Here is a 15,187-nt window from a genome sequence, read left to right as displayed (position 1 = left end):
TTTTTTAAACCACCCTTTTAGCAATTTTGATTCCTCAAAGGCACCTATCATTCCTTAATTTTCAATTTTCCGAATTTCCGATAGCATTTTTTTATATTGTTATGTATTCTCCTCTGATTTCGAACGAAAATGTTGCTAAGCGATTTAGTAGTGTTGTTTATTTCTCAGTGTGTGTTTTTGTATTGAGACAAAAAACATGTATTTGTGGTTATTTTAAATAAATACGTTCTCGTTCTTTTTATAACAAAGTTATTATTATTATTTTGTGTGCGTGTGAGTGTAACATTTTGGGGATTCAGCCGGGATTGTCGAGATGTCAGGAAAAACGCCGCGCACACCAATACATGTACCATTCCAGACAAAGACAAGAGCACAAATTGCCGCGGAGGAACAGGCTGCTGCAGTTGCTATTACCACTGCCAAGATTGCTACTATGGCTGACGTTGTGCTTATTAACAATGACGCCGCTACTCCTACTGAACATCGACTGGAAGAACAAACAAGACCTACTAAAAATACAGGTACTGTTGCTCACGCTAATACTAAAACTGCTCATGTCGATTCAAGGGACAACTCGACGGCCGACGGTTCGCGCTCAGGGAGCAATGTCCGGGTAGTGATTGCGGACGTTTTGCCAACGCCGCCGACGGTCACAGATGCTTCGGGTGCGCTGACCGATGAGTTGCGAACGGTGACTGAACCCGTCCTTGCGCCTACGGTGACCGATATCCCGTTGCCACAAGCTACTCTCCAGGAAGCGCTGTTAGCACTCAACGATGCAAGGATTGAACTCGATAAATACCGAAGACAACTGGAGGTTATGCAAACCGAACGAGAGGCCGAGCATTAATAGAATAAAATGTGCAGGAAATTAAAAATAAAATTTAAATATAATAACAAATATCGAACATTTATTAATAAAAATGAACACAGAACAATTATTTACACACATACACACACACTTTTTCACAGGCTCGCAGACTAACATACCCACGAGTATACATTTACTCATTCATTTTCCAGTCAGAATCGCCGTTATTGACTTCGTCAATGTCTTCGTCATCGTGATCGCCATCGTCATCATTATCATTTCCCTCATCTATCGGACCATCCAAACATTGCTCAGAATGGCTGTCATGCTCTTCAATATACAAGGTAACTTTACGCCTTACGTCTCGTGTTGATCTCTGGATCAAGATGGTCTGCGAAATCCTCTATTGTTTGACGTAATTCATTTATATTTTGAGGTACTTCCACATGGTAAATTTGTTCCTTCGATGATCTCCACAGAAAGAAATCGCAAGGATTACCGTTTGGGTATTTTGCAGGTCATTCATTGGATCATTGCGATTAATCCAGCGTCCAGTATATAACTGTACCCAATTCCCATGGTTCCAATTATGAAATTCATAAATTAGGTAGTATGTTTATTACATACACAGGTTACATGTTATGTATGCAAATAGCGTGCGATAGTTATGTGTGTGAGATAAAATATACAGTATTCGTATCTGCCACAGGCACGTGCATGCATTCTTGCTTGGGTATGTGATGCGTGCGTGATTATGCGTGTATTGTATGTGTGTATTACGCGTGCGTGTGTATCTGAACGTGTATTGCGTATGTGTGTTCGTGTATTATATGGGTGTGTTACATGTGTGTGTGTGAATGTTGTGTAAACAAAACTTTACCTAATCGAGATGATTTCGGACATTTACAGCAAAATGTGCTAGTGCTCCGTCATGCATGAAGATCACGTTATTCTGTTGCTCTTGCGTCAAGTGATCGTTCAGGAAACCCGGGAGATCATTTTAAAGGAAATGTAAACAATTTTCCCCATTTAGAGTTTGACCTCAAATTATTTTGTTACCGAACAATCCTGCTCAAATATTTACGGTGAAGGAACGTTGAAAGCTAGCTGAAAGATTTTATTGACAAAGTTTTTGAATGCGCCTATAATGATAAGGATGTTGTCCATCATCTTTAATTATCCGCTGTGCCGTATTGTACGTGCATCTCATGCCAAAATTGTCTCGCAATTCACGGGCAACGTTAGACAAACTGTTGGTTGCATCCCAGTCAAAAGCTTCGACTAGCGGATCGTGAAGAGCATCGTGTAGCTCTCTTGCACGTCCACCGTCAGGATTTTGCACGATCGTGCTGCGTATCTCGCATAACCTCCATTCCATCGCCGTAATAGTTTTAGATGTGGGCATATTTTGTCTTATACCCTCAAAACGACGATGGTATTCCCGAGCTACCTCTTCACAATTACCTTCCGCCCATCCAAAACACAATATCATATCGGTATACTCCATTGCGGTGTATTGTACGCGAACCATGTCAACGGATAATACGCGAATAAATAAAATACGATAACAAAAAAAGTTTAAACCAATGAATAATAAGGAACTACATTTGTCTCTGAGTTCTAGTACCAATTATTTAATTATTTTTTTAAGTAACAAAGATTTTTCGAATTTTAACATATTATTATTTATATTAGTAAGAGCGGTCGCAGAGTTCCAGGGCTAAATTGTAAAAGTTAAAAAAAGTTTGGAAAAATCGATATACTTCAATACCCCCATACTTGATACCCATAAACTTCAAACGTTAAACCCACATACATAAAACCTATCAACCGACCTTAAAATAATGGTCAAGGTCATTATCAAGATTAGAATGAAGGTTACCATTCGATTCCTCGGTAAAAATTGTTATGCAAGTAGATATGACCTTAACGTTGTTCAACCCAACCCTACCTACCAAACTCTCGGGGGTCCAGTACATCTTCATGGCACTGTATATCTATGGATATACAACTACACGCCTTCAAGGTATTTTATTAAGAGACTTACATGTACTATTGGAACTGGTTACCCGTCCTACTGTACGAGTGTGTGTTGTCGCGTTGTACTGTCTCCAGTCTTATATTGAGTCCTATTCAGTTTTGGACATTTTGGCATATTGCAGCATTAGTTTACGCTACCGAGAGATATGATGTACCAAAAGTTGGGCCATACTAACTGAAACCGTTCTCCATTAGAGAAAATAGCATAACCAATAACTATTACAACTAGTATCCCGTTAGACTGACTTCAGCGGGCCTTATCTTGGGACCCATTGAGTTTTTAGGCTTTATATCCATGGAGACATTTGTTTAGGATGCCAAAACACGTACCATATCAAAAATACAGTCAAATTAACTGAAACCACTTTTCCCAAGGCATCTTGCGTGGTCTTTTCAAAAATAGAAAGTGTGATCGAGTAAATGATTATAGGATTGATGCATGAGTTCACCAGCTGGAAATATCATCTTTACAATAGCAGTTTGTAAGTTTTCTTATATTATAAACTGAAATGTAAGTGTTATAACAGTGAAGTAATTACTCTATTATTTTAGCCACTTCATCTATACAAAGTTGAAGCCAAAGAGATTGGAACACAATCTGAAGAAGGAGAATGTACGCATGCAAAACAAATCGTTGAAGTCAGAATTGTACCTGATAATGTGAGTGCTGAGAATTTGAAAGTGATTTATAATTGATAAGAAGCTCTTGAAGTAAGCTCTTGAATTTTTTCAACAGTTTGCTAGTCAAAGTGATGTTGCTGCCTGTTCCTTTTAAGAAATGAGATGACATGGTGAGTAAAGTCAGTTTATTCGTAACATGATTGGCTGAAAGATGGTCAAGTAAGGATCTATGATGTATATGTATAATATATCGTATATGTGTACTATTTAACATGATGGCACATGCAGTGCTAATGTCGCTAAATATGTGAATTTGCTAATTGCGTATAGTCTTAGTGTGTTCTGTATATAGGCAGTGCAATTAAGTCATTCCAGCTGATTGATTAGTTTGACCTATGTCGATAATCATCAATTAACATCTAATACTTACAATATTGTTCATCCAGTAATAAAACTCATTCTTCTTCTCAGAGAATAGGAGTTACTGTTTACTCCGCACGATGATTTTAAGGGGCTGAGAGATAACGATGAAACAATTTAAGTACGAGGACTATGATAAGAATTTTTTCCAAACTTGGCTATAATAGAAGTTAGTTAAAAGTAATTATTTTACCTAACTGTGCTTGCTATATTGATGAAATCCACGCTTTCACTGTCATTGGTACAAAACAGAAATGCAATTTATTAAAATTAATGTTGAACAATAGAAGTACTGTAAGGATAACATGTTTAGTTTAGGAAAAACCTTTAATAGAAATACTTTAATAGAAAGCTATGGTAATTATTGGGAAACTAAGTATAGCTTTCATTTTTTTTGCGTACTGTAAATATATATGAGTTTTTATTTCTCAACGAATGATCCCCTACAAGCTGAAAATCATTTAGGTTCTCAAATTTCTATAGGTGGTCAATCAAAAGGTCTTAAAGTCCACTTTTGAAATTGGAGTGGCCCGGAAAATTTACATCTGATTAAATACAGCCACCAAAACCACATGACTACTTTTTTGGTTATTACATTGATAATAAAACCAGAAGTTGATTGAGCTCTTAAACATTCCACATGAAAGCTCTTGAGCTCTAATTTCAAAAACATTAGGTAAAAATGTTTCCGTATCAGGTAAAATCCAATATGGCGCCCAAAACTACGTGACATGTAGAGATTTTTGAAAAATAGACCGTTTCTTATCGAATTCGGTAAATGGGGGCTTTTGTGGTCCCTGATCATAAATCCAGTGATTGATTTCCTGAATCCAATATCGTGTTTCATTTTTTAAAATTGAGTCTGAAATATACGAAGGAAACAATTAATTTCTGAACACATGATTGATTTTCAATATTTTTATCAGCCATATTATATCCGCCATATTAAATCCACCATTTTTAATTTTTTAAACATAAATCTTAACTCATAAACAATAACCCAACCCTACAAACCTATATGCATCAAATTTAATAAGAATACATTAAAAACATACGTTGAATACATAAGAATTCCATTCGGATATATACAGTATCATGCGAGTACTTCGTTTCGTGTTCAACAGCTGGCGTATTCCCAATCACATGTAAGTTTTAACTTATGTTAACTCATGTAAAACCTAATTCTTAATTGAATTTTGAAAATTAAAACATATATGTTTGGAGTTTCTTCATAAACTTATAATACGAAATTATTATTCAAAGCACCTTGTTTAAAGTTTAATGCTTTCTATAAATAAGTTATAAATGTCACCTACAAAATAATTACATAACGATAGATGTAGTAATCCTTTTAAAAATCATAAAGATAAAGATTTGCAATCGTTGTTGGTTTACCAAGCTAGAGACGCTACCCCCTCTTCGAGGGCTCACATTTAGCCAGCATAAGTTTACTAAGCGCCCTACTGTCGAAGGAGAGCGAGAGAGAGAGAGAGACCATCATATAGCTTACCAAACACCCTACCAACTTCTACAGCGTCCTATCTTAACATCCTCTGTGGGTGGGAGGTGGGGGTGCACTCTGTCGAAGGGCCCACTGGCGGACAAACGGGTGTCATATTATCGCCAAAATGCAACACCTTCATCGGGCGGCCTCTTTGTGTCCTAGGACATACACGTATCCCTTATGCATTAGCGATGCATCTTCAATGTAAAAGGTACATCGATTACCATTTAGACGCTCAACATGGGGTCACACTTTATCGCGATAACACAGAGAGGTGTCGTGGTATCGCGATACCGCGACACCTTCATCGAGCGGCATCTTTGTGTCCCAGCACATACATTGCTTATCTACTAGAGTAGTATAAATAAATTACATAATATGCAAACATACATTACATATGAAATGTAATCCAGCAGAAGAATTTCTTTCCTGTTTGCTGGTCTAGTGTAAAATTAAAACTAAAAACTTAAAACTACATGGAATATATATATAACTTGACAAGAATATTCTAGGCGTGTTCGCTTATGCTAAAGTAGCATTGCACTACTTTAGTAAGCAGATCACTGTTCATTGCACTTATTGGTTCTATATTACCAAATTCTATTTAATATTTATTTTGTCGTTGTGTAATATCCCGTGGTCATATTCTTGTTTCTTCTGTATATAAGCCTTTCAAAATTGTTGAGTCATGCTGGGCGCGTAAGTCCAATTGCACATGTTTCTCTGTAATGTGGAAAGATTTCTTTATATTGTATTATAGTTATTCATGATTTTTGATAGTTTGTAGAAAATATACGTTAAATATTTTTTTTTGTATAGATTTTGTAAATGTAGATCCCATTTCATGTTGCTGTCAAAAGTAACTTCTAGGTATTTTGTACTATCTACTAGACTAATTTTATTGCCAAGAATTTCAATTTCAAGATTCGTTGGTTTGCTCTTATAATTATTACCGAATTCTATATAAACTGTTTTATCTATATTTAATAAAAGTTTATTTAACTCTAGCCAGATTCTAACTACTTTTAAGGTTTTATTCATATTTGTTTCTATTTCATTCCAACTCTTATCAGTCGAGATAATAGCTGTATCATCAGCGAAAGATAGTATTACGTTTTCTGACATTATTAGTAATGGATCATTTAAAAAGAGTATGAAAAGTAGTGGTCCTGAAATTGATCCTTGCAGAACTCCTATTTTTACTGTTTCTTGGTTGCTTATGGTATTGTTAACTTTTACTCTTTGTTTTCTATTATCAAGGTAGCTTTTAATAAGGTTGTATGCTCCTTATTCCATAATTGTATAAGTGTTTAATAAAATCTTATGGTGAGGCCTGCAATGGCTCGGTCGGTAGGGCGACGGACTCGCACCCGGTAGGCCCGGGTTCGATTCCCAGTTCCTGCTGATTGATACAAGCACCACTGAAAAAAGTTTCATGTGCTTTGTTCTCAAACACATTGCAAGCCTCCGTCGCTGATTAGCACTGATGAAGCATAAATAGAGCGACGTTAAAAATAAAAAAAAATAAAAAAAATCTTATGGTCTACTGTGTCAAAAACTTTGGCCAGATCAAAAAAGGTAATTGCTATTGGATCACTTGAGTCAAGTTTGTTGTAAATGATGATAGTTATAAAATGTAGTGTGTGCTTGGTGCTTCTATTTTAAATTGTTTTGTAAATATCAGACTTTCTATAAAATGTAATAATCTATTGTGTATGATTTTTTCAAATATCTTGGCTATGTTAGAAATTAATGAAATTAGTCTGTAGTTATTAGGTAAGTGTATTTGTTTAGATTTGTCTAGTGGTATAATTTCGTCTTCTTTCAGTGCATTAGACTATATTTCTTTTTCAATGTTGTTATTTATGATATTGGTAATAAGTTCTGATATAAAGTTCGTTATAAATTTTATTACCTTGTTATTAATGCCATCAACTCCACCATTTTTTATTTATAATTTGGATATTATTTGTTGAATTTCATGTATGCTGGTGTAATTTAAAACATACTTATTATGTTGCTATCTGGCAAAATAATATTTTATTTTATGGTGGTGTAATTGTGTTACTTAGATTTGTTACTATGTTACAAAAGAATTTGTTCATCTCATCTACTGTAGCCTTTGATTCTGTAATTTCATTATTGTTGTTTATGATGTAGTCGATATTATTACCTTTCTTGTATTCCTTTATAATTTGTTGTTTGTAATGGACCATAGTTTCTTTGGGTTTTGTTGAGCTGTTTGAATAAGATCTTTTTTATATTTGTCTTTTTCGTTTTTTATTATCTTATCCAGCGTTTTGACATAGTTTTTATAATTATATTTTTTTGTGTTATGTATTGGATCATTTTTCCATATATTATATAACTTTTCTTCAGATTTACAAGAATTTATTATACCTTTTGTAATCCATTCTTTTCGTGGTAACATATTTTTACTGTTTTTATTTGAATTTTTATTGTTTTCTGCTTTATCAATACAATATTTAATTTTTGCGATCAGTTTATTTGTCGATAGATTTGGATCATTTGTTATATTGATTTTACTCCAATTTATGTGAAGGCAATGGATTTAAGTTTTTTGTAATTAATTTTTTTGATTTTGTAAAATAAGCTCTTTGTTTTGGTCATACTGTCATTATTAGTGGTGTAACAGGCTGCCGTTTAGTCTATAATACCTCTGGAACGTATCTATATAATTACTAAACGACGCCTAGTTATCTATGTGCTCAAAGCACATCAACCTACCTTGTCTCGGAGTGCGCCTGCGCAGAGTCTCTTCACTATTCCGAGTTGGGTTCCCCCAACTCGCCGCTTGGCGGCGTTGTCGTCCTTGCTTAGTAGCGCTTGCCCGGCTGCCGCCGGAAACTATGTTTGACGATTCCCTTCTACCGGTATCAACGCGATCCGTGCTACGCTACCGGCTTATTCAAATCAAAACAAACACTTGCGACCTCCGGACAAAGGAAAGACAAAATAACGACTACTTGATTTAACGATGACGATTAACTGATTTATTCAACAAAATCAAATACACGGGGATCTGCCGAGAGTCTTGCGCACGCTTGCGCGAATGACAATACACGCCGTATAAGAGAGAGAGAGAAAACCGCGATCACCGCGAACTAACCGGTCGCACGTAACAATTAATTTCCTCGCGCGCGCTGCGCGGGATCGCACGCTATCAACAATAATGGGAAGGTGCACCTACCGCGAGATAGTTGAGGATACGGTGGCCAACCGTATCCGAAGCACGCGTCGCTAATTAGTTGCTCCGCTACTCGCCGCTCTCCGCTGTTATTGTTGTTGTTGTTGTTGCTGCTACGGTTGCTGCTACTGCTGTTGTTGCTGTTGCCGCTGCTGCTGCTATTGCTACGCTCGGCACGCCGCACTAAAGTTCTCACCTCTAGCCTCGCACCACCAAAAGAAAACGCGATAACAGCTCGGAAAAGGGTTAGCTCTATGCGGACGGACTGAGTGACACAGTCATACTGCCTGTTGAACGCTCCCCTCCCGGTCATTGCCCCCATGCGCCCTCTCTCTCTCGCGAACCGATCGCGGCTCTTCTCGTTCAGCCGCTCATTAACCTCGCGCGAGTCGAACGATTTTCGGTAATCGTTGCAGTGGTTATATAAAATATAAAAGATGAAAATCCTATAGTTATTTCACTTAAAATTTTTATTATCATCAAAATTAATTAATTCTGAATTTTTTTTCAGGAAACATAAGTACGAGAGAGGTATAATTTTCCATGAAAAAATAAAGGTTAGGTTACATCCCTTATTATCCGCATTTACGTAAGAAATGAAATGAAATTTTTTTCTTTGTAAAATATCAATTATAACTTGAGATAAATTGTATTATACTGTGCATCACAAGACTTTGCTTAAGTGTTGCACTACATGTAATATCACAGAAGAACGATGCCCGTCTCTTGCAGCTCTGTAACCAACCGAAGAATTATACCCTAGTCGTGCGCTAAAAGAAACTGCCTTCTATTTTCCAATTCGCTCACTCATATTCGAGAAAACAGCGCAAGAAGTCTGGGCGCAAAGTAGGAAATCAGAGCACGTGGATCCGTCACCGAGAAAGACGAAACGCAAATCCACCGCGCTAACCTTCCATTGTATCCGCAAGAGAATAATAGTGTAAGATCGGTAATTAATAAAGTGTATGAGATTTAATTGACTCTTTTCTTTGACCTAAGTTGCGTACCTTTCTCGTACATACTGTTATTTAATTTCCAGCCGCGATTAGAAAACCACGCTTGGTTAGTGATTCGAGTACTCGCGCGAGTCAATGATATTCGCAAATTCTTAGGTAGATCTAAGATTCTCGATAAAACAGACTCGCTGTAACATAAATTTGAAAACAGAAATAATTGTTCGTTTTAAGATAAATTCCGCTTACACCTGGCCTTGGAATATAGAGTTGTCCACAAAATCTAGCCCGGCCAACATCGAATATCCGCACGAGCAGGAGTAAGATACAGCCGCACCAATTTGTAAAGGACAACCCGGTCGTTAAACATCAAAACCTTCAATCCCTCTTGTAGTCGGATGTAGGCGTTATGTGAGATCATCTGGCGTTTTTCCAACTCCAATTCTTGACGACTGCTGCACCAAGGAGAGCAGTCTATCGCCTGATAATAAGTCGGGAAAATGAGTTGCCGTCGACCATTAGAGGGCGAGATTTTGGCTGGCGGTTTAATCCCCAAATCTTCCGTCACAATTGTAAAATTCATTTTTGAGGGTGGGCTTTGAGCAGAATTCATCCCCGCAAAGTTGCTTTTCGCAATTGGCGTACACGCCTTCGTCAAGCCGGACGCATATGTGTGGGGATATGCGTATTACTCGAGCCCAATCTATTTGTTTGAGATGCTGATTCGCGGAAACGAGAGAGAGGAACGGCGCGTATTTAGAGGAGCCGTTAAGGCGAAAATACGCGAGGGGAGATTGGGATAGCGAGGTAGAGGAGAGAGCGAGGATTCTGGGCGAGCGTTAGTCGAGAGGACACTCTCGTCTGGACAGCAGGAGTAATAAGGACCATTTTGGACAATGAAACCAGTAGAGTGCGGCAACAACACCAGGATACAGGGGTAACCGGCGTGTAGCAGCAACACCAGCAAAATATACTCATAGTGGAGTCAGCATGATCTCTCTCCCTTATTACCGTGTGTGCATATGACTTTCACGAGCGTTGATGCTTTCGAAATGATCTGACGCTCAATGGTAAGGATTAGTGCTACCGTTAAGCGGCTTATGGTCCTCGAAAGTGGTTGGAAAGGTTTACCGTTGCACGAGTGAATATTCGTGCTGGTCCGCAACAGTTGAGCGCCTCTCCGAGGACGTCATCGTGCCTGATTGCCATTCCGGGCACGTTGTTGTTGAGTTTGTTGTCTTTTTTTTTGTTTTTTTCTCTGTATTTCTTTTTTTAAATATTGGATCAGAAATTAAATTTTATGTTAATTAATTCGCTGACATGATCTCATTCCGGTAATATCTCTTTCCCATCCTAAGTTCTCTTACGCGCAAACGTCGCAACCTGCGCAGACAGCAGATCAAAACAATCTTTGCTTCGCGAATCTTCGCATAATAAATTTGTAAACAGAGTTGTAGGTTCACCACAATAATTTATATTTATTAACTTAATCAATTCTCTCTTTACATATATTCTATAACATATCAAAAGAATATTAAAATTGATGAGGTCTGGTTGAAGGTGGGGGTGGGGGATTCTTGTAAGATGAGCTGTACAATTTAATTTTTATAATCGAATAAACATAAATTTTCCGACATATTTAATAGTTTATATTATATTATGCTATTTAAAAATCTAATTAAAAAAAATTCAAAATCAATTGTTTTATTTAATCTATAGAACACGTATAAAACTTTAATGATCCAAGTATCTGTTGCGTCTTACGACGCATCCTTTTTGTAACAAATGCTCATTCATGAAATTCAAAGCAGCTAAACTACTCGCACGTCAGCAAAAAGCTGACAAAACACGAAATAAATGACACTCCTAAATAAAGTCACCAAACGCAAAAATTTATATTCAGCAAAAACAAAATGTCACACCATATCGCAATACTGAGCTGAAAAGAGCTATAAAAGATATAAAAAGGAATGAACAAAATTACTCAGTCAGTTGATCAGTAGTCCGTCAGTCAGTCAATAAGTACCTGTAAGACTCAACTCCGTACACACCGGTCCGACAATTGATGATTACCTTACTTAATAAACTTGCGACTGTTACAAAGTAATATCGTGCAGTATTATTCAACGACCTATCCAATACAATTCAACAAGCAGTTAGAGCCTGTTACATTTATACAATTCAACAAGCAGTTAGAGCCTGCTACATTTATACAATTCTACAAGCAGTTAGAGCCTGCTGCATTTCTGTCAACAATTAAAAACTACGATTATCAAGGTAATGCAATTATCAGACATACATATTTACATTTCCACATACATTTACTATAAGTGAGACATATCCAACCACTAGTCAACATATTGGAACGTCTCATTCATTAGCTATTCGTAGTTGATGCACGAGACGTAACATATCCATATAATATTTTTACGTCCAACTCAAAGTATGAATTATCTACTATCTTCATCTTCAACCTGAAATTTTCAGATCGTAATTATACAAATTATAGAAAGAAATCATTGTATTCATCAATTACTTATATAAAAAAATTTTTTTATTTGTTCAATAATTAATTTATATTACTTACCCTCTCATTAAATACAATCTCTCTATTGAATTTACTTCTGCAGTAGCTTTTGGGTTTGCGCTTTTTTTAGTTAAATATTTTAGTTAATTATTATTTTATTTTTGAGTTAAATATTACTTTCTACCGTTCAATAATGTCCAACTTGATTAACTTTTGAATTGTCGATAAACTCTATTAGTACAAGACTTCACTATATCCTATATAAAACTTCAAAGATACTACATACATATATCTTAATTAATATACACTCCCGCCCAATAATCTTTGCCCACCTGAGAACAAAACGACTATAACTTTGAAACTCCATATCTCAGCTGGAAATACACCTACAGAGCTCTGCGGGGGCTCATTTGAAAGGGTTTTTCGAGCACTTTTCAATGGTGTATATTAAAATCATGCTCAGATATTTCCCTTGCAGATAGGACGGCGAATATCAAAACAAAAATTACGAAATTTTTGCTTTTTCTTTAACCGCTTGCCATTTCGAGAAAAAAAATCGTAGAAAAATTCTAATCATAGCATTTTTTAGCTCTTTTTCTGCACTATCCAAAACACTCATTCAAAAATAATTTTCGTCTAAATTCAGTGATTATATGAGCATTTCATTCAAAAACAGCATCTATATTCATTGCTCTGTATCTCGGAAAATTCGAATTGTAGAAAAAAATTTTCTTGGAAGAAAATGCTCTATTTTGTAAGTAGAATACGTGAACGAAATTTCATAATCATATGAAAACATTTTTTTTTCAGTCGTAATATCAAGTAGTCTAATTTTTTCACAATATTTCACTTTGGAATAATAAAACAGATCATTTATACTCGAAGCTATTCTATTAATTGTAGACAAATTTTAATTGTATGCAGATCTCGATCAACGAAAAATCTAAGTAGAAAAATTAATCTAATCTACCAAAACTGACATAACTAATGATTAGTGAAAAAAATTTTTTTTTAATGTTGTTCTAATCTTCTAAAAAATTGTTTACTATAGTAACATATTATTGAAGTATGGCACCGAGAGATTTTAGTAAACGTTATCAAGTTATTGGATTTCACATAAATGGTAAAAGCAATCGTTTCCGCGGTCTACCAGAGCGCTTCTTGTCTTCAACACTGCCGCTACTTTTAAATTTATTTATACTGTAGTCTACGGTTCGACGAGGAATATTGAGAATACTAGCAATCTGACGATTGCTTTTACCATTAATGTGAAATCCAATAACTTGATAACGTTTACTAAAATCTCTCGGTGCCATACTTCAATAATATGTTACTATGGTAAACAATTTTTTAGAAGATTAGAACAACATTAAAAAAAAATTTTTTTCACTAACCATTAGTTATGTCAGTTTTGGTAGATTAGATTAATTTTTCTACTTAGATTTTTCGTTGATCGAGATTTGCATACAATTAAAATTTGTCTACAATTAATAGAATAGCTTCGAGTATAAATGAACTGTTTTATTATTCCAAAGTGAAATATTGAAAAAATTAGACTACTTGATATTACGACTGAAAAAAAAATGTTTTCATATGATTATGAAATTTCGTTCACGTATTCTACTCACAAAATAGAGCATTTTCTTCCCAGAAAATTTTTTTCTACAAATCGAATTTTCCGAGATATAGAGCAATGAATATAGATGCTGTTTTTGAATGAAATGCTCATATAATCGCTGAATTTAGACGAAAATTATTTTTGAATGAGTGTTTTGGATAGTGCAGAAAAAGAGCTAAAAAATGCTATGATTATAATTTTTCTTCGATTTTTTTTCTCGAAATGGCAAGCGGTTAAAGAAAAAGCAAAAATTTCGTAATTTTTGTTTTGATATTCGCCGTCCTATCTGCAAGGGAAATATCTGAGCATGATTTTAATATACATTATTGAAAAGTGCTCGAAAAACCCTTTCAAATGAGCCCCCGCAGAGCGCTGTAGGTGTCATTCCAGCCGAGATATGGAGTTTCAAAGTTATAGTCGTTTTGTTCTCAGGTGGGCAAAGATTATTGGGCGGGAGTGTATATAGAAATTTCCATGCTAAATAATATTGCAAATCTTGTAAATATTATTAAAAATTTTACATGTTATACCTTTGAATTAAAACATAAAATAACATACAATTAACTTTTATGATTTACATACTATGTTAATTGCAAATCAACTATATTATTAAAATATATATTATTTTATATACCTTCAGGTTAATAATTCTCAAAAATAACTTTTAATAAATTCATTTACTTACGTTTAACTATACGTCTCTTTTATGGAATCATTAAATTTTGCTGAGGTGATGAAAGGTCTTCCGTAATGATTGATTTTCATCCCCTTCTATCAGATACATTTACCTCAAAGTAGGAATTTCATATATAGTTCTGATGACAATTTTACAACATACAAAAGCAATAGGTGACTTTACTTTTTGACATCTCCATTTACTTCTCTTAAGATTGATATATTAGAACCACAATGTATAATTTCAGCTTGCTAAAAAATGGAAGTTAGTTTATATAGTTCTTATAATATTTTAGTTTAGTTTTCATAGTCTCGATACATGATTTTATGTCATTTTCATCGACTAACAAATGTATCTATCCTAATGTTTGTAAAATGTATTCAACTAGCACATACAAAGGAATTATTAATCAAATTTTCTGTAATGCATGTAATGTAATCTCAGGGATTTTAATTCCAATGATATGATTGATATGGCACTATGTGTGTGAATCTTAGTTACTGATGTCTTTAAGTAGCACAAAGAATAGTTGTTTTCGTTAAAATTAAAAATAATATTTTCGTTTGACAATAGTTTGTAGTGCTTTAATATTCGTAAAGAACAAGAAACACCTAACGTTTTTCTTTAATAACAATACCACAGAAAAAATTTATTGTATATAAGAAAATAAAGATAACATAGCAAAAAAAATAGTCTATTACGAAAGGAGAAGATTAAATAAGTTATTTTATTCATTTGCATTTCCTTTGATAAAATAGATACTTTACGTTTAATCTTTTCTTTGTAAATATAGTGGAGGTCAATTAAGT

General features: G+C 35.0%; 1 protein-coding gene across 5 annotated transcripts in view; it reads right to left on the bottom strand.

The window, feature by feature from the left end:
- Positions 1-15,187, bottom strand: part of LOC131675454 (vang-like protein 2-B) — a 294,445-nt gene that overhangs the window by 226,212 nt on the left and 53,046 nt on the right. For 3 of the 5 annotated variants that reach the window (XM_058954435.1, XM_058954439.1, XM_058954436.1), the window contains exon 2: positions 14,388-14,629. The exons of the other annotated variants lie outside the window; for them this stretch is intronic. The gene's annotated coding sequence lies outside the window, so the exon portion shown is untranslated. The remainder of the gene's footprint in view (positions 1-14,387; positions 14,630-15,187) is intronic. 5 annotated transcript variants of the gene reach the window in all.

This window comes from Phymastichus coffea, unplaced genomic scaffold, assembly GCF_024137745.1.
Source record: "Phymastichus coffea isolate CEN01 unplaced genomic scaffold, Cenicafe_Pcof_1.1 PCOF00022, whole genome shotgun sequence".
Taxonomy (NCBI): Eukaryota; Metazoa; Arthropoda; class Insecta; order Hymenoptera; family Eulophidae; genus Phymastichus; species Phymastichus coffea.
The sequence above is the reverse complement of the archived record's forward strand: the minus strand, read 5'-3'. Positions and strand labels throughout refer to the sequence as shown.